Source organism: Bos indicus x Bos taurus, chromosome 1 (genome assembly GCF_003369695.1).
Source record: "Bos indicus x Bos taurus breed Angus x Brahman F1 hybrid chromosome 1, Bos_hybrid_MaternalHap_v2.0, whole genome shotgun sequence".
In the NCBI taxonomy this organism is placed as follows: Eukaryota; Metazoa; Chordata; class Mammalia; order Artiodactyla; family Bovidae; genus Bos; species Bos indicus x Bos taurus.
Window position 1 is genome coordinate 135,981,993 of NC_040076.1, and position 18,591 is coordinate 136,000,583.

The 18,591-nt window shown below is 40.0% G+C and overlaps 1 pseudogene; it reads right to left on the reverse strand.

The window, feature by feature from the left end:
* Positions 1 to 300: 300 nt before the first annotated feature.
* LOC113899235 lies at positions 301 to 1,109 on the reverse strand (annotated as a pseudogene).
* Positions 1,110 to 18,591: the final 17,482 nt, after the last annotated feature.

Genomic DNA, 18,591 nt, shown 5'->3' on the forward strand with positions numbered 1-18,591 from the left:
ACACTTGGCAACTAAACCACATAAAAATTGGAGAAGATTCCCAACCTACATGTTCAGAATCAGGAGTTCACAGTTGCTATCTAGTGACTGTACATGGTTCAAAAAGCAACAGAGGCAACACACAGTTACTTGGAAAGACATGGACCACTATCATCTGGAAGCACATTATGTTACCCCAGTGTCATGTCCCACTCCACCTTTCTCCAAGGTGGTCTCATAATTCTGGAATGACAGGTTTGGCTGATACAAAATGAAGCCAGACAACACAACGTTTACTCTGTGGAGACATCCTAACTCCTACTATGCATGCATGGTGATCTTGAATGTAACTCATCCTAAAAACTTGTCATGGTCATTCTGGGTTTTTAGGTTGGGTGATCCATCAATCTTGCACTCAACCATTGCTTCTTTTACTTCAGCATCACTACCAAAGCTGAGCTGGATGGCAACTAGTGGCTGCAGGTAGCTCCCATGCAGTTTTTTTCCCATAATATGGAAAATATTTCAAATCTATCTTTCCATTGGGAGAATAAGTTGATAGAACTGTTGTGCTTTCACTCTTTGCAATACCATCTATCCTTGGTTCTCCTTGAGGCTGTAATCCAATTGTTCTGTTAATTTTCATAAGAACACAAGTGTTTCCTACTTGGTAGCCAAACGTGGGATCATCCACACCACTGCATCCTTCAAATAAGGCGAGAAGAAACTGACATGTTGTGTATTCTGGAATCTTCTGCTCAAAAAAGGTTCCAGTCTGTGAGATTGTTCTATTCTTCTAAGCCATATGGCTTTAGAAATTTCTTAAGGTCATCAATGTACCCTTGATAGGATTCTGAATCAGACAGAGTGAATGAAAAATCCAACGCCGACACTGCTTTTGGAAAAACTGTAAATCCTGGACTAGGAATCTGGTCAGGGTATTTTGGAACCTCATCGTTCAGAGTCTGAAGCATGGTCCACATTGTGAATGAAAAGAGTGCAGCCAGGAACCCATAACAGACTAGGTGGAAGAGTACAATCAAACCTCAGCTCTTGGTGGTCCAGTTGGAGACGAAGAGCTTCCATTCGGCCAGGCTCTGGTTGAAGGATTTCTTGTCTTTCTTCATCATGGTGTGTGTGCTGTTGACAAGGGGAGCTGCGGCCGTGGGGGTGGAGCAGCGAGGAGCGCAGAGACGCGTCCAGTCTCCAGCCACACAGCCCAGCGCCAGCAGCGGAAGACAACGGGGCTGAGGAAACCTCCTGGCTGTGGAGAGCAGTCAAACCGCCTGTGCTGAACTGCGCCCAGTTGGGCTGCTACTGGACTACAGTTCCGTCCTCCGGAGCCAATCCCTGCGCTGTTCAGGCCCCCAAGACTTTTTTTGTATAGTTCTTCTGTGTATTTTTACCACCTCTTCTTAATATCTTCTGCTTCTGTTAGGTCCATATTGTTTGTCTTTTATTGTGCCTACCTTTTTAATGAAATGTTCCCTTGGTATCTCTAATTTTCTTGAAGAGATTTCTAGTCTTTTCTGTTCTACTGTTTTCATGTATTTCTTTGCATTGTTCACTTAGGATGGCTTTCTTATCTCTCCTTGCTATTGTTTGGAATTCTGCATTCAGATGGGTCTATCTTTCCTTTTTTCCTTTGCCTTTCACTTCTCTTCTTTTCTGAGCTATTTGTAAGGCCTCCTCAGACAACCATTTTGCTTTTTTGCTTTTCTTTTTCTTTGGAATGGTTTTGATCACCGTCTCCTGTGCAGTGTTATAAAACTCTGTCCATAGATCTTCAGGCACTCTCCATCATATCTAATCCCTTGAATCTATTTGTCACTTCCACTGTATAATTGTAAGAGATTTGATTTAGGTCACTAATTACTGGGACTTCCCAGGTAACACTAGTGCTAAAGAACATGTCTGCCAATTCAGGACATGTAAGAGATGCGTAGGAAATGGCAACCTACTCTAATATTATTGCCAGGTTAATCCCGTGGACAGAGGAGCCTGGTGGGCTACAGTCCATGGGGTTTCAAAGAGTCAGACACAACTAAAGTGACTTAGCACTCATGCAGGCACTAATTATTAGAGAAATGCAAATCAAACCAATAATGGGGTATCACCTCATACTGGTCAGAATGGCATCATCAGAAAAGTTTCAAACAATAAATACTGGAGAGGACATGAACAAAAGGGAGCCCTCCTACACTGCTGGTGGGAATATAAATTGGTATAGCCACTATGGAGAATAAGAAAATAAAAATAAGCTAACATATGATTCAGAAATACCACTCCTAGTCATATATCCAGAGACAATCATAATTCAAAAAGATACATGTATCCAAATATTCATTGCAGCACTATTTACCATAGCCAGAACTTGGAAGCAACCAAATGTATATCAACAGAGGACTAGATAAGAAGATGGGGTATGTATATACAATGGAATATTACTTAGGCATAAAAAGGAATTATTTAATGCCATTGACAGCAGCATGGATGGACTTAGAAATCATTGGTGATTGAAGTAAGTCAGACAGAGAAAGATAATATCATATGATAGCATTTGTATGTGGAATCTAAAATAAAAAAGGGTACAAATGAGCTTATTTGACAAAACAGGAATTGAGTTACAGATGTGGAAAACTAATTTATGGTTACCAGGGGTAAGGGGTGAAGGGATAAATTGGGAGATTGGAACTGACATGCACACTACTATATGCTTTTGAACTGTGGTGTTGGAGAAGACTCTTGAGAGTCCCTTGGACTGCAAGGAGCTCCAACCAGTCCATTCTAAAGGAGATCAGTCCTGGGTGTTCATTGGAAATGAAGTCACTCAGTCGTGTCCGACTCTTTGTGACCCCATGGACACCAGGCTCCTCCGTCCATGGGATTTTCTAGGCAAGAGTACTGGAGTGGGTTGCCTTTTCTTTCTCCAGGGAACTTCCTGACCCAGGGATCAAACCCGGGTCTCCCGCCTTGTAGACAGACGCTTTACCGTCTGAGCCACCAGGGAAGTCTGAAGGTCTGATGCTAAAGCTGAAACTCCAGTACTTTGGCTATCTCATGCGAAGAGTTGACTCATTGGAAAAGACTCTGATGCTGGGAGGGATTGGGGGCAGGAGGAGAAGGGGACAACAGAGGATGAGATGGCTGGATGGCATCACCGACTTGATGGACATGAGTTTGAGTGAACTCCGAGAGTTGGTGATGGGCAGGGAGGCCTGGCGTGCTGCGATTCATGGGGTTGCAAAGAGTCGGACACGACTGAGCGACTGAACTGAACTGAATACATAAAATAGGCAACTAACAAGAACCTGCTGGAAATTACTCAGTACTCTGTAGTGTACTATATGGGGAAAGAATCTAAAATAAAGTGGAGATATGTATATGCGTAAGTGTTTAATTTCGCTGTATATTTGAAACTAACACAACATTGTAAATCAACTATACACCAATAAAAATTTTAAAGATAAAATAAAGTCTCTTAATTTGTATTCTTAAAATGGAGAACACAGAATCTCACATTAGAAAAAACCATAAGGAAAATATTTTTGGGTAGTAATATAATTATTCTAAACATAATCATTTATACTCTAAAATGATTATTGTGGTCAGAGAAGATACTTGACATGATTTCAATTTTCCTAAATTTACTGATATTTGATTTGTGACCCAAGATGTGATCTATCATGGAGAATGTTCCATGTGCACTTGAGAAGAAGGTGTATTCTGCATTTGGATGGAACGTCCTGAAGATATCAAGAAGATCCATCTCATCTAATGTATCATTTAAGACTTGTGTTTCTTTATTAATTTTCTGTTTTGATGATCTGTCCATTGGTGTGAATGGGGGGTTAAAGTCTCCTACTATTATCGTGTTACTGTTAATTTCTCCTTTTATGTCTGTAAGTGTTTGTTTTATGTACTGAGGTGCTCTTACGTTGGGTGCATAGATATTTACAATTGTTATGTCTTCCTCTTGGATTGCTACCTTGATCATTCATGTAGTGTCCTTCCTTATTTCTTGTAATAGTCTTTACTTTAAGGTCTATTTTGTCTGATATGAGGACTGTTACTCCACATTTCTTTTGCTTTCCATTTTCATGGAATATATTTTTCCATCCTCTCAGTTTCAGTCTATATGTGTCTTTAGGTCTGAAGTGGGTTTCTGGTAGACAGCATATTTATGGGTCTTGTTTTTTTTTTTTTAAATCCATTCAGCCAGTCTGTGTCTTTTGGTTGGTGCATTTAATCCATTTACATTTAAAGTAATTCTTGATATATATGTTCCTATTGCCATTTTCTTAGTTATTTGGGGTTTGATTTTGTAGATCTTTTTCTTCTCTTGCATTTCTTGACTATATAAGTCCCTTTAACATTTGTTGTAAAGCTGGTTTAGTGGTACTAAATTCTCTTAACTTTTGCTTGTCTGTAAAGCTTTTGATTTCTCCATGAATTTTGAATGAGATCCTTTCCAGGTAGAGTAATCTTGGTTTTAGATTTTTCTCTTTCAGTACTTTAAATATATCCTGCCATTCTCGTCTGGCCTGCAGATTCTGCTGAAAGATCAGCTGTTAAATGTATGGGGTTTCTCTTGTATGTTACTTGTTGCCTTTCCTTGCTGTTTTTAATATTCTTTTTTATGTTTAGTATTTGTTAGTTTGATTAGTATGTGTCTTGGTGTATTTCTCCTTGGGTTTATCCTGTATGAGACTCTTTGCACTTCTTAGACTTGATTGATTCTTTCCTTTCCCATATTGGGGAAAATTTCAACTATAATCTCTTCAATAATTTTCTCGTGCCCTTTCTTTTTCTCTTCTTCTTCTGGGACCCCTATAATTTGAATGCTGGTGCATTTAATATTGTCACAGAGGTCTCTGAGATTATCCTTAGTTATTTCCATTCTTTTTACTTTATTCTGCTCTTCAGAAGTTATTTCCACCATTTCATCATCCATCTCACTTATCCATTCTTCTACCTAAGATATTCTGTTACTGATTCTCTCTAGAGTATTTTAAATTTCAGTAATTGTGTTGTTTGTCTCTGTATATTTATTTTTTATTTCTTCTAGGTCTTTGTGAATTGATTCTTGCATTTTCTCCATTTTATTTTCAAGGTTTTGGATCAACTTTACTATCATTATTCTGAATTCTTTTTCTGGTAGTTTGCCTATTTCCTCTTCATTTATTTGGACTTGTGGGTGTCTAGGTTGTTCCTTCATTTGAACAGTATTTCTTTGCCTTTTTATTATTTTCTTTTAACTTATTATATTTGAGGTCTCCTTTTCCCAGGCTTTGAGGTTGAATTATTTCTTCTTTGGTTTCTGCCTTCATAAGTTTGGTCCAGTGGTTTGCGTAAGCTTCTTGTAGGGTGTGCCTTGTGCTTGTGTTCTGGTAGGAAGAGATGAATTGTTTTTCTTCCTCTGACTGTCAGGGCTGAGTCAGGTGGTAATCCTTATGCAGATGATTGGGTTTGTATTTTTGTTTTGTTTGTTGTTTGGATGAGGCGTCCTGCACAGGATGCTACTGGTAGTTCAGTGATACTGGGTCTTGTATGCAAGTGGTTGCCTTTGTAGGAGTTCTATTTGATATTCCCTAGGATTAGGAGTTCTCTGGTAGTCTAGGGTTTTGGAGTCAGCACTCCTACTCCAAAGACTCAGGGCTTGATCTTTGGCCAGGAATGGAGATTCCATGAGTGGTTTATTATGGCATTAATAAATGAATGGGATTGAAACAAACACACAAAAATGAGAAACAGAAGATGCACACCAGACAAATGACAATTACAAAATCAGGCAAATAATAACTAAAATAATGAAATATACACAGACACATATAAGCAAAACCAAAACAGTCAAAAAAATAAAAAATGAAGTACAATGGATTAACCTGGGAAACAAAGGAAACCAAAATGATATCTACCAGTTAAGAACAAAACTAACTAAAGCACAAACTGGAAGACAAAACTAAAGAAGGTGCAAACTGGGGAATAAAGCAACAAAAACAAAACTAACAAATATGGTGAGAAAAAGGAAGAATAGAAAATCAAAGTTAAATACAGGTAGATGAAGATTTGTATATATTAAAGATTAACTGCAATGGGAAAAGAACAGCCAGAAAAACAAAGAAATAAATATAGAAAAAATAATAAGTTTTAAACATTAAAATAAAAAAAGATATAAAAAAGAAAGAAAAGCAAAAACTCCACAGAACAGCAAAAGGCCAATGTAGAGGCAGAAGTATATAGTAGAAATAAAAACTGTGATTGAAAAAAAAATTCTCAAAAGCTTAAATAGATTTAATAGTACTAATAAAATCGACAACTACAACACCGGGGGGGGGGGGGGGGCGGGAAAGAGGGGAAAAAAGTGGAAAAAAAAGAAAGAAAAAATCCAGAAGCAACTACAGAACAAGTCAAAATATAAGAAAAATAAATGTTTTTCTTGAGTCTCTGCTGTCAGCATTCTTTCCCTAGTTGGGAGTCACAGTCCACCTCACCTCCCTACAATGCCCTCCAACACTGGGCTGGTCTCTGGACCTGCTCTGGGAGCAGCTCAGACTCTAATCTGGTCCTATTCCTGTGTGTTCTTGCCCACAAGGTCCAAAGCTGTCAGAATTAGTGCATTTTCTTTTTTGAGAACTCCCATTGTCTTTTTGTATATTCCATAGACACGGAGTCTGCCTAGTTGATCGTGTGGATTTAATCTGCAGCTTATACAGCTGGTGGGAAGGTTTTGGGTCCTCTTCCTTAGCCACACTGCCTAGATCAAAGGGACCCTGGCAGCACCAGGTACTTAGGAGAGCCTGTGGCTTGGGCAGCAGGAAATACGGTGCTCTAGAAGGGTATGACAACCCACTCTAGCATTCTTGCCTGGAGAATCTCCCAGAGAAGCCTGGCAGGCCACAGTCCACAGGATCACAAAGAGCTGGACACGACTGAAATGACCCCATGTGCACATACACAGGACTTTTTCTAGCCCCTGGCAACTCTGTTCCAGTGGGGATCATGCATGGAGTTGGCATGGTTGCTTGGATCACAGGGACCCTGGCAACGTCTGCTGTGGGAGTTTTCTCTCGGGACTCGGAAATGGTGAACCTGAAAGAACAACACTCGGACAGTCTCTGCAAGGACTGACAAGTTTATTTCTGCAGTCAAGCCTTTTTATAGGAGCAAGGAACAAAGAGCTCAGAGCATACGGCCAGCAGAGCATGTACAAGGCTAAGATATAATCAGTAAAAGATATTTCAAGAACCAGTGCATTCTTAATGACCCATGTGTTTATCCCTTGACCCATTTTCTCAAGCAACGTTTTTAAAGTTTAATCGTTAAATTCTGGTGCCGAGCATAGCCAAAGGCAGGAAATGTTTTCCAGCTATCAGTACACAATGCCTGGGTACTTCTGGCCCTTCGCCATTTTCCCAAGGACCTTCTCCTTCAAGGCTATTTTGCACTGTGCCTCCCAACACCTGCTAACACAGGAGGGCCGGCGGCTAGTGTCACAGGAGATATGGTACTATTAAGGCTTTTTCTAGCCTGTGGCAGCTCTTCCCCAGTGAGAATTGAGCATGAAGGTGATGCAGCTGCTTGGAGGGGGTGGGGGTGGGTAGGCAGGGATTAGTCCGCTGGAGGCACCAAGTGTCCAGTGACACAGACTGCCTCAGCCACAGGAGCTATGGCCCTGTCAGTCTTTCTCTAGCTTCAGGCAACTGGCAATCAGAAGGCCTCTTTGACTGGTTCTCTGCATTGCTCCACCAATTCAGACATTTAGAAGACTCCCCTGGCTGGGGTCCTTCTGTATTGTTCAGCACACCAGGCACATAAAGGTGCCACCCCCAACCCCCACCCCACTGGGGTCCTGCTCTGATGTCAGAGCATCAGGCACTAAAAGGGCTCCACTGGCTGGGGTCCTTTTCTGTTGTTCAGGCATGTCAGGTGCTTGAAGGGTCAGCCTCTCTATTGTTCACTTGCTGGTGCTAGCGTATGGAGAGAGACAGAGGCTATGATGATGGCTCCACCCCCTACGCATGACTCAGCCATATTGCCTTGCCTCCATGCTGCCTAGTTTTCCTCCACAGGCATTTCCTACCATAATATCCCTTTTCACTTCCCCTTGGGCTGTCTCCCCATAGTCAACAGGAGACCTTGCCCTGGGATTGCTCCACAATCCCTATGCTCCAGTTCCCAGCCACTGTGCCTTCTAAGGGACCCATGTCCCTGTCTGGGGTACGTATGGCTGTGACAAGGATTGTCTGTGTGATTCTCATTCCATTTAGGAAGTCACAGATCAGCTGCTTCACTCTCAGCCTCAAATGCTTCTCCTCTGTTCTAAACAATTGCCCTGATGTGGGGATCGGACCCCTGCTTCAATTCTCTTACCTGCTGGGGGCAGATCCAGTCCTACTAACTCTCCTCTTTTTCCCTCTACTTCCTTCATCCTACAGAGTTTTGGGTGGTTCTATATATTATTTCCCAGTGGTCAGGTACTCCTGCCTGCTCTCAACTGGTGTTACGCAAGCAATTCTGGGTCTGAGGTGTATTCCTGATGTATCTGCAGAGAGAGATGTACTCCATGTCCACCTACTCCTCCTCCATCTTGTTTTCCTGTATTTTGGTGCCTTGAAAAGCCCATGCTGTCTTCCTGCCAGGGTTTCTCAACCAAGTCTGGGGATAGAGGGCTGTATTGTCAAGTAATTCTGGACAGTGTGTGCACTGTCACTCCCCTTTACTATTTTACAATCCAATGTAAGCACATTAAAAACAGTAAGAAATCTTTGGCTTAACATCATCTAACTCCAAACTTCCCAAACTTATTTCTGACTCCTGCTCTTCAAAAAATACCTACTGTACCTCACGGAACTGGAGTTCTGTGATACTTACCTTGGGGACCAAGATAATATGTCATAATCTTGCCTTTGATTTCATAAAAATATTTGAGAGCCATGGGCTCCCTTCCTTTGTGCAAGAGATACCAATGAGTAAGAGCTGGCTCCAAAGGACTTGCTGTCTTATCTCTCCCACTCTTTCCCTGGAAATTCCCGTACCCCCAACTCTGAAAAGGAATTCCACATTATGTTAACCAGGTGAGTATATTTATTCTCAGCCAGTGATACTAGAGATGAGGGAATGACTCTCTAAGCATAGAACTGGCAGAATTGATAGACATAGTAACAAAATGGATATAGGGTTGATGTAGATTATTTATGTCCCCCAAAATTCATATATGGAAACCTAATCCGCAATGTGATGGTACTTAGAGGTGGGAAATTTGGGAAGTGATTAGGTCAAGAGGGTAACATACTCATGAATAGGATCAGTGCCCTTTGAAAAAGGACCTCAGAGAACTCCCTTGACCTTTCTACCACCAGTGAAACGATGATTGTCTTGAACCAGGAATCAGGCTCTCACTAAACATCAAATCTGCCAGTGCCTTAATACTGGTATTCCCAGCCTCCAGAACTGTCAGACATAAATTTCCACTGCTTATAAACCAACCATAGACAGACTAAGATAGGTGTGAAGGAGAAGATGAAATCAAAGATGATTGTGGTGTTGAGTCCATTCATAAAGAAAGAAAATGGAAAGAGGGGTAGAATAAATTATTGTGTGCTCACCATGCCTAGCTCTATTTTACGCTCTGGGAACAGAGAAATGAACAAAGATAATTTTTATTTTTACCTGTCCAGATTACAGTGCAATGGAATATCTGGCCAGAGTCACCTGAAAAATTCACAAATGGCCCTCAGGCAGACAGAACCACATGAGCAATACACTTTAAATTACTCTTGTAAATTTACTTCTTGAACAAGCCTTACAGTTTAACAGTTGTCCCCTTATTAAAGCACTCCCTCTTAATCTACTGTTAAAAATATATGTGCTTTCTGCCCTCAGGAGCCCTGTAAGGCAGCACAAAGAACATGCAATGAACAGAGGGAGGGAATGAGCTGTGATTCCTACTTCAGTCTTTTCAGTCACAAAAACAGAAGAGAAAATTCACAAGCAGCATAAGCAACGTTTGAATGAGATGTACATGTTATCAGCATTTGATATACACTGAGAACTTTCAAGATACAAGACTGTGTTGGGCGCTTTATGAACGCTATCTCATTCTCTCTAAGATGCACTTTTTTCAGCCTTGTGAATAATTGAAAACATGCCATAGAGGTCTCTCTGTTCTATCAAGGAGGTAAATGTTTGTTTTGCAAATATAAATAAAATTTCAACAAGAGGCTTACTAATTTTTCTGTGATCAATTATCCCTAAGATATAGAAACAACAGAATCAGACCTAGTTGCAAACTATAAGAGGTCTATTAACAAGTACATTCATTCTTTTATACAACATGAGTTTATTCTTGGATTGAATTTTTGGAAATCTATATGTTACACTTAAATCAGAGGGAGAAGTTTAACCTTAAGGACATTTTATAGCAGAATGCCAAATTAAAGGTCTTTTCTCCTGTGACATCAAGCAAGGAGGCCAACCAAGGGTCATTTTTCATTTCTTCTTTTGCTTGTCTATGTTTTACAATTTTTCAACAATGAAAATGGGGCGGGGGGTGGGGGGGCAGGCAAGAAAAGGACATGACTATGGAATTATTTTAGTAAAGTCTCTTAAAACCCAAAATATAAAAAGTGTCAAAAACCAGTTGCTAAAAGTTAATATTGATTTTTTAATGTGATAAAACAACTACAGCTATGCCATATCTGATCTCCTTCTGTTCATTTAAGATGAAAGAACACTTCAGGGAGAACTTGAGGTATTCTTCCTTACTGTCAGCATCCCCCATCTCTTCTCAAATCGTGTTGCTGCTGCTGCTGCTAAGTCATGTCAGTCATGTCTGACTCTGTGCGACCCCATAGACAGCAGCCCAACAGGCTCCTCTCTCTCTGGGATTCTCCAGGAAAGAATACTGGAGTGGGTTAGGGTTAATGAAGGTCAATTCATATGTTTGAGTCCATTTGGCCAGTCCCTGGTCTTGATGTAAAGCCTTTGGTAATTACAGGGCTTTAAACAATCCATAAGCCTTGACAAGACTGTTTTTCACAGAAGCAAATTATCTCTTCAATCTCTCCTAAAAGACTCGACTCTGAATATCTGATTCACCATCTTCATGATTAATGGATGGCAAGAAGGAGACAAGATGCATAAAAACAACAACAACAACAACAACAAAAACAGCCTGCAAAAGATCAGCTGTCCAAGCAGGAATCAAAATCAGATGACTTGAAGAGGAAATCTAAAGAGGGTTGAGAGAAATAATAGACTTAGGAGTCAGACAGGTCTGAATTTGAATCCCAGCTTTATCACTTAGAATTAAGTAACTGGCAAGAATTTCTAACCTCTTTGAACCTCAGTCTCTTCATTAGTGAAATGAAGTACATTACAAAGTGGCTTTAAGGATTAAGTGAGATGGCATGTATTCATAGACAGAAACTCAGAAGCTGTACATGGAAACCTTACCCTTGTCTTAGAGGGTGATTTGGGAGATTATTTGAAATAGCACATCTAAGACACATATCACAGAGTCTGGCACATGGTAAATGTTCATAATATTATATGATGATTATTATTCTCATTGAATTTTTATGTCCTTACTCATCTGGATGTGGGTAAGGTGAGCTACTTCTAACAGGAATGCAGATGACCAATTTCAAAACCCCGAGTTACTAAGAAATGAGACTGGGCCAAGTCTAATAAAAATAGCAAAACCTCCAGGGCAGACAGAGAAGAAATACAGTCTCTTCATATTTTTTACATTTCTATTCATATGGACCACAGACTAAGGGGAGTATGTAAACAAATGCACCTTGTTACCATGAGACCCAATGTTGAAGGTCCCTGGTAGGTGACTGAGTCCTACATACTCTGGCACTACAATTGAAGTTTATACCAGAGCACTAAAGAGTTCTAAATACTAAGAAGCTATTCACTAGGACCAAACAGAACTGAACAATAGGCATCATCCACATTTTCCCAGAAGAGATGGGATGGAGAGGTTGATAAGAATTTATTCATGTCTTCATTCGTTCAAATTTACAACCTACCTAACTCTGTAACAGAATTCCAGGATGGTGAGGCCTCCTATAGCACAAGGAGGCTGGGGAGTGCAGTCTACCCTGAGGGCCCTTTGAATATAATGAATAATACATATGATAAGGTTATTGCTGTTTATACTTTAGAAAATTAAAGTTCTGGAGATGGATGGTCATCATGGTGGCACAACAATGTCAGCATACTTAATATTGCCAAGACGTAAATTTAAAATGGCTCAAATGATAAATTTTACATTCTTTATATCTCATTACAATTTTAAAAATTAATATTTATTTTTCCTTTCTTAACTTCAGGTATTGCCTCTGACATTCACATAAGAAAAAAAAAATTGACACTAAGGCAATAGCCCTCCATCACAAAACAAAACAAATTTTACAAGGAAAAATGTCATTTCTCAATTATGTTGAGCATGAAAATTAGCAGGTACTTTTAAAATATGAGTGAAATATTTATCATCCCCTGGCAATGTGTGTGTGTGTGCACTTAGTCATGCAATGATATCAGTAAATTTAGGTTTTACAAGTCAAGTCAGCCCTCTACAACAGAACAGAGATTATAATGACTCCAGGCTACAGAAAGGACATTGTAGCTGCTGCTCAACTCCTCACCTGTACATCAACTACACTTGCCAAATGTACTACTCTCATTAACAAACTGTAATTTTTAACCAAAGAATTCATATTTGTGTTAATATAAGACAACTGAGGATTTCTATTTAAAATCACCCAGCACAAGCAGTGATCCTCTCAGTAGTCCTTGGAAGTACTAGTAAATAACTTCTATTCACAGACTTACTATAAAAGTTTGCCCACATAACAGAACAGAGGCTGCACTAAGATTCAGATTCCATCAGTGGAACAGTACACTGAAGGCACACAGTAAGGGCTCAAACATTTCTCCGATAATCACCTACTTGCTACTACTCAAGTACATCTCAGGACTATTTTCCTTAACTCTTGTACTTCCTGGTGGCACTGCTTCAAATTCACTGGGCCAGGGCCACATCCCCTCTTCCTTGTTTAGAAAAATTAGGCCAGATTTTAAGGAAATTATATGGATGAAAGACTGGAAAAGTCATTTTTTAGGTTATTCCTTAAAAAGTTGTCTTTTCCCTCCTAATAGCATGTGGATTTGAAAGGTGACTTCACATCCATGTGGTTTAACTTCTAGATTTATTGAAGAGCTACACTGTATTTTCCCCTCATGGATCATTGCCTTGTCAAGACAAAGGAGCTTGTGTAACTCAATGAAGCTATGGGCCATGCCATGTAGGGCCACCCAAGATGGACAGGTGATAGTGGAAATTTCTGACAAAATGTGATCTACTGGTGAAGGGAATGGCAAACCACTCCAGTATACTAGCTGTGAGAACCTAATGAACTGTATAAAAAGGCAAAAATATCTGACACCGAAAGATGAGCCCCTCAGGTCTAAAGTTGTCCAATATGCTATTGGGGAAGAGCGGAGGACAACTACTAATAGCTCCAGAAAGAATGAAGCAGCTGGGCCGAAGCAGAAATGACCCTCCATTGTGGATGTGTCTGGTGATGATAGTAAAATCTGATGCTATAAAGAACAGTATTGTGTAGGACCCTGGAATCTTAGATCCATGAATCAAGGTAAACTGGAAGTGGTTAAGCAGGAGATGGCAAATGTAAACATTGACACTTTAGAAATCACTCAACTGAAATGGATGAAAATGGGTGAATTTAATTCAGATGACCATTATATCTGCTACTGTGGGCAAGAATCTCATAGAACAAATGGAGTAGCCCCCATAATCAACAAAAGAGTCTGAAATGCAGTACTTGCATTAAAAATGCATTTTTTAACCTTAAAAATGACAGAATGATCTTGGTTTGTTTCCAAGGAAAACCATTCAACATCACAGTAATCCAAGTCTATGACCCAACCATCAATGCCAAAGAAGCTGAAGTTGATCAGTTCCATGAAAACCTAGAAGACCTCCTAGAACTAACACCAAAAATGATGCTCTATTCATCATAGGGGATTGAAATGCCAAAGTAGGAAGTCAAGAGATACCTGGAGTAACAGGCAAGTTTGGCCTTGGAGTACAAAATGAAGTAGGGCAAAGGCTAAAATAATTCTGCCAAGAGAACATACTTATCATAGCAAACACTCTTTTTCAAGAACACAAGAGATGACTTTACACATGGACAGTACCAAATGATCAGTATTGAAATCAGGTTGATTACATTATTTCGTGCTGAGGCTGGAGAAGCTGTATACAGTTAGAAAAAACAAGACCTGAAGCTGAGTATGGCTTAGGTCATCAGATCCTCATAGCAAAATCCAGGCTTAACTAAAGAAAGTGGGGGAAAACCACTAGGCTTGTCAGGTATGACTTAAATCAAACCCTTTATAAATATACAATGGAGGTGATGAATAGATTCAAGGGATATGATCTAGTAAACAGAATGCCTGAAGAATATGGACGGAGGCCTATAATAATTGTATAGGAGGCAGCAAACAAAACCATCCCAAAGAAAAAGAAATGCTCAAAATCCTCCAAGCTGGGCTTCAGTATTACATGAACTGAGAACTTCCTGATGTTCAAGCTGGGTTTAGAAAAGGGCAGAGGATCCAGAGATCAAATTACAAGCATTCACTGGATCATAGAGAAAGCAAGGGAATTCCAGGAAAACATCTACCTCTGTTTCATTGACTATGCTAAAGCCTTTGACAGTGTGGATCATAACAAACTGTGGAAAACTCTTTAAAGTGATGGTAATACCAGACCGTCTTATCTGTCTCCTGAGAAATATGTATGAATCTCAAGAAGCAACAGTTAGAATCCTGTATAGAACAACTGACTGATTCAGAATTGAGAAAGGAATATTACAAGGTTGTTTATTGTCACTATGTTTATTTAACTTACACATAGAGCACATCATGGGAAATGCTGGGTTAGATGAGTTACAAGCTGGAATCAAGATTGCTGGGAGAAATATCAGCAACCTCAGATATGCAGATTATACCACTCAAATGGCAGAAAGTGAAGAGGAACTAAAGAGCTTCTTGATGAGGGTGACGGAAGAGAGTGAAAAAGACAGCTTAAAACTCAATATTAAAAAAACTATGATCGCGGCATCTGGTCCCATCACTTCATGGCAAATAGTAGAGGAAAAGGTGGAAGCAGTGACAGATTTCCTCTTCTTGGGCTCTAAAATCACTGTGGATGGTGACTCCATGAAATTAGAAGACAATTGCTTCTTGGCAGGAAAGCCATGACAAAGCTAGACAGTGTGTTAAAAAGCAAAGACATCTCTTTGCTGACAAAGGTCCGTATAGTCAAGGCTCTGGTCTTTCCAGTGGTCATGTACAGATGTGAGAACTGGACAATAAAGAAGATAGAGCACTGAAGAATTGATGTTTTCTCACTGTGGTGCTTGAGAGTCCTTTGGAAAATAAGGAGATCAAACTGGTCAATCTTAAAGGAAATCAGCCCTGAATACTCTTCGGAAGGACTGGTGCTAAAGCTGAAGCTCCAATACTTTGGCCACCTATGTGAACAGCTGACTCGTTGGAAAAGACCCTGATGCTGGGAAAGATTGAAGGCAGAGGGAGAAGAGGATGAAAGAGGATGAGATGGTTGGATGGCATCACTGATTTATTGGACATGAACTTGGGCAAACTCTGGGTGATGGTGAGGGACAGAGAATCCTGAGGTGCTGTAGTCCATGCGGTTGTGAATAGTTGGACACAACTTTGTGACTGAACAACAACACTGCAATTCATATAAAAAGCTTGACTTAATGAAAGTTATTATTATTATTACAGGAAAACAACAATCCACTGTTATATGCTTAGTAGGTTTCTGGCAGGCAGAGATGGTCTTCAGAGGCTCTGGTCACTATCTGAAGTCCCATCATCACAAGCTTGACTGGGTCTTCCCTCAGATGCAGAGACACTTCTCTGTAACCCATCAGCCACCATTCATTGTGAAGCTCTGGAAATCAGGCTCTTGTTCTGCCCTTTGGCATGTGTTCAGGACCAATGGTTTCTCCTTTCAACTCCATTGACTTCATTCAGAAAATCACTGAAATCATTAATATTGGAAAGAGAAGTTTGTATTGTTAGTGTTTGGAAGACAAAAGAAGAACCAAATCATTCAAAAATTTCAGGAATTGAATTTACTCCTTTTGTATGCTTTGCACTGCTCCCAGTACCCTGAAGTCCTTAGAGCCACAGCAACTATGAGGTTGTTCATTTAGAGTTAAGTGGCATGAACCTGGAGCCAGGGTTTCTAGGTTCAAATCCTCTCTCTACCACTTCATAACTGTGTGATGGTGAGCAAGTTAATCTAATACATTTGTACCTAGGTTTCCCCAACTGTAAAATTGGGCTGGTGGTAATTTAGTCACTAAATTTGTTCAACTCTTGTAGCACCATGGACTGTAGACCACTAGGCTCCTCTGTCCATGGGATTTTCCGGGCAAGAATACTGGACTGGGTTGCCAGTATCTTCTCCAGGGCATCTTCCCAACCCAGGGATTGAACCTGTGTCTCCTGCATTGCAGGTGGATTCTTCACCACTGAGTCACCAGAGAAATCCTGTAAAATTGGGCTAATGATATTCAATAGTGTCTACCTCACAAGGTTTCTAAGATTAAATGAGTTATTATCTATAAAGTAGTTAGAACAGTATTCAACAAATATTTACATGGCACATAATAACTGTTGTATAAAATAAATCCTTACTCTGCCCTCATAGAAATTCATCATTGTCTATCAGTTACCAAGTCTTATTGATTTTGTTTTCTAAATACCTTCCAAATCTATCCCTTTCTTTTGATTCCCAGGGTTCTGGTTTTGTCTGGTTTTTGTTGTTTATTTTATAGTTTGCTGCTCTAGTGTTAGTCACTCAGTTGTGTCTGACTCTATGGACTGTAGTCCATTAGGCTCCTCATTCATACTGGAGTGAGTAGCCATTTCCTTCTCCAGAGGATCTTTCTGACCCAGGGATTGAACCCTTGTCTCTTATGTCTCCTGCATTGGCAGGCATATTCTTTACTGTCTGAGCCACAGTGATTTTGCTTTCTAAATGTCTTCCAAATCTGTCATTCTTCTGACTCCCAGGGTTCTTGTTTTGTCTGAGACTTCATCACTTCTTGCCTGGATGACTGTAATCCAGATCAATTAGACATCCTTCCACCCTCCTACTGACTACCAGGATCATATTCTTACAATCTTATGACACCACTCTCATGACTCTAGTGGCTCTCCTATCAAAGTTGGCAAGGTTCAAACCCATGGCATGGTATCTCAGGACCTTTACACTTTGGTCCCAGAACTTTTCCAGTCTCATCTCAAGTCACCCTTCTCCCATCACTTGTGCCCCAACTACTCCTGCATGCCACATTCTATCACAGCCATGTTTTCTCATAAAAAATTTTCTCTGTTTTGAATGTCAGCCTACAATACTCCTGTCTACTTTCTAAATTCCTACTTATCCTGCAGCCTCCATCTAAAGTATCCTCTTGTCAGTGACATCTTCTCTGACTCCCCTGACACCCCTGGGGCAAAATTACTTTCTACCACTACAGTATCCTACAGCTCATTCAATATTCAGCTATTTAGCTGCATATCAGTTGTAATGTAACCATGTATCTACCAGACTGTGAAAACAAGGCCATATGTCATCATACATTCATTTATTCAACCACAATGAGGTTGGAGACAAATTTATAAACAAGGCACACTTGATCTCAGTCTTTGTGGAGCTTATAATCAAGTACCCAAGAAATAAACAAACAAACAAAAAATAAATAATTATCAAGTATAATGAGTACCAAGAAGGAAAAAACATGCTTCTGTGGTGGAGAAAAACAGGGAGTGACATTTCTACATCCTTAGTACTAATCATGCCCTCTGGCTCATATGCCCTCATGAGTGCAGTCAGATTGGCAGAGACCATTGTGATTACTCATTTTAGTTATCAAGTGATTGATTTCATTTCAACCCTAATCCCAAGTTCTGTACAAATATATCCCTACAATAAGACATAATCACTATGGCAACTATTTACTTCCTGTTGTAAAACATTCACAGATCCTGGCCATTCATCAACTAGTAGATGTAGAGGGAAGTAGGGGGAAATTTCAGTCTTTCAGAAATGTGAGTCTACATCAGAGCCAGACAGAAATTTGTGGATTATAAATCCTGGTCTTAAATTAGCATGAGCCCTAAAGGACATCTGAAGTGAGCAGTGGTTTCTCAAAGCATGGCCCCTGGACCAGCACCAGCATCACCTGAGAAATTGTTAGAAATGTAAATTCTCAGAGTCTGCCTCAGACTTACTAAATTAGAAATTCAGCAAGGGGGCCGTTAAACTGTTTTTTTGGTTTTTTTTTTTTAAGCCTTTAGGTGATGCTGCTACAAACTTTAGTTTCAGAGCTATATATAAAAATCTAAATCTTGCATAACTTGTCACACTGATTACTCTTACTCTGAGTAGGATTACAATGAAAAGGGACATTCCAGGTATGTCATATTAACTTTCTGACCTCGTGTCTCCAAGCTCTCTGGCAACTTAATCTC